This window comes from Penaeus vannamei, chromosome 39 (genome assembly GCF_042767895.1).
Source record: "Penaeus vannamei isolate JL-2024 chromosome 39, ASM4276789v1, whole genome shotgun sequence".
Classification (NCBI taxonomy): Eukaryota; Metazoa; Arthropoda; class Malacostraca; order Decapoda; family Penaeidae; genus Penaeus; species Penaeus vannamei.
In genome coordinates, this window is record NC_091587.1 from 26,805,658 (window position 1) to 26,808,157 (window position 2,500).

Below are 2,500 nucleotides of genomic sequence, written 5' to 3' on the forward strand. Positions count from 1 at the left end.
AAGATGGAAAGGAAATGCGAGAGAGAGTGGATAAGCGGGAAAGGAGAGAGATGGAAAGGGAAAGAGAGAAAGGTAGATAGGAAGAGAAAGAGGAAATACAAGGGAAGGAAGGAAGGAAGAAAGAAAAGAGAGGGATAAAAGAAAGATGGAAATGGATGTGGAGAGAGGGAGAAGGAGAGAAGGAAGAAAAAAGATGGAATGGAAGAAGAGAAGGAAGGAGGAGAAGGAGGCGAGGGAGAAAGATGAAAAGTGAAGGAGAGAGGACAAGGGCGAAAGAAAGGGAAGAAGCGAGAGAGGAGGAAGGAAGGGTAGGAAAACAAGTTGATAGCAAGAAAGGTGGAAAGGGAGAGAGGGTGTTACGGAGAGGAGGAGAATAAGGAGAGGAGGTAGAAGGATGAAAAGTGGTGGAGATAAAGAGGAGGAAGAGAGGGAGGGAAGGAAGGCAAGGAGAGAGAAAGGAGAAGAGGAGGGAGGGGAAAAGGAGGAGAAAGAAAGGAAAGATGAAGGACGGGGAGGAAGAAAGATGGAAAATGAGGGAGAGAGGGAGGAGGAGGAAGGGAGGGAGAGAAAGAACAAGAGGAAATGGATAGGAAGGGAAATAATGAGGTGGACAGGGAGGGATGGAAGAAAGAGAAGTGCAAAGGAGGAAGAAGAAAAGGAGGACAAGGAAGATGTTAAGATAGAGAAAGAAGGAAGAGGACAAATTAGGGCAAATGGAAGACAACGAGGGTAGGGAGAAAGATAGAAAAGGGAAAAGAGAGGGGCGTAGATAAGAGGGAGGGAAGAAAGAGGAGCAATCAGAGACAGAATAAAGATGGAGAGGCAAGGAGAGGAGAAAGAGCACATGGAAGGCATAAAAGAAAATGGAAAGGGAGAGAGAGATAGAGAAGAAAGATAGAAAGGGAGGAAGGCAAGGAAGAAATGATAGGGAGAATAGAGAAGAGGAGGCAAGGGAGATTGCCATAAAAGGAAAGGAGGGGGAGGGGGGGGAGGGTAGATAAACAAAAAAGAAAAAAAAGAAAAGAAAAAGTTAGAAGGGAAAAAAGAGAAGTGACAAACAAGGAAAACAAGCAGTGGAGAAGAAGGGAAAGAGGAGATGAAGACGAACGAAAAAAAGAAAAAAACAAAAAGGAAGAGAAAGACAAAAAAACGAGAGAAAATCGAGAGAAAAGAAGAAAGGAAAGAAGAGAAGAAAACATAGACAGAAAAAAAAGATAATAAAAATATACGCATCACACTTTTACACTCCTTCCTCCTTCCTCATTTCATCATCATCATTAAATCCACTTTTGTGATCAATCTTCTTGAGAGAAAACCCCGGCGCTCGAGACTAAGACTTAATTGATCCCTCGACCTTCGAGTCTACAATCAGCTTATTACTCGACGTCAGCTCCGAGTAGGAAGCACAGTGTCAGCTCCGGATTTCACGCTCTTAACTGTCAGCCCGGGATTTCATGCTCCTGACTGTCAGCACGGGATTTCATGATCCTGATTGTCAGCCCGGGATTTTACGCTACTGAATGTCAGTCCGGGATTTCATGCTCCTGACTGTCAGCTCGGGATTTCATGTCCTGACTGTCAGCCCGGGATTTCATGTTCCTGACTGTCAGCCCGGGATTTCATGTTCCTGACTGTCAGCCCGGGATTTCATGCTCCTGACTGTCAGCCCGGGATTTCACGCTCCTGACTGTCAGCTCGGGATTTCATGCTCCTGACTGTCAGCTCGGGATTTCACGCTCCTGACTGTCAGCCCGGGATTCCACGCTCCTAACTGTCAGCCCGGGATTTCTCGCTTCTGTCAGCCCAGGATTCCACGCTCCTAACTGTCAGCCCGGGATTTCTCGCTTCTGTCAGCCCAGGATTTCACGCTCCTGACTGTCAGCCCGGGATTTCATGTTCCTGACTGTCAGCTCGGGATTTCACGCTCCTAACTGTCAGCCCGGGATTTCACGCTCCTGTCATCCCGGGATTTCACGCCCCCCGCCCCCCACCGAGAGCAAGTGATGCTGCGAGCGATGCCCTGCAACATCTCCTCTCTCTCCTTGCGATTGCTCATTAGTCGTCTCCGGGAGAGGAATTTCGTCCGTTAAAGGGTTAAGCGGCGGCGAGGAGACTTCTCACGGAGCGTGGGCGCCGGTTGCCATAGTCCGCAGCGCCTCCGACAGGTTGTATAAAGGCGGCACTTCATTTGGGGGCCGAAAGGAGGGTGATTTTATAATGGCGGAGAGTCTTGGGTTTTCTCTTTTCTCTTTTTTGTTCTTCTCTTTCTCTTGTTTTCGTGTTTTTTTTTTTTTTTTTTTTTTTGGGGGGGGGGTCATCTTTTTTTGGTTTTCTTCGTTTCTTCTTCGTTTTCTTTCGATTCCCTGCGTTTTCGCTCTATTCTTCTCTTTCTTTTTCTTATCGTTCTTGTTCTTCTTCGTCTTTCATTTTTTTTCTCCTTTTCTCCCTTTCTTCTTCACTCCCTTTCTTTCTATTCCCCTTCCATCTTTCTTAGTCTTCC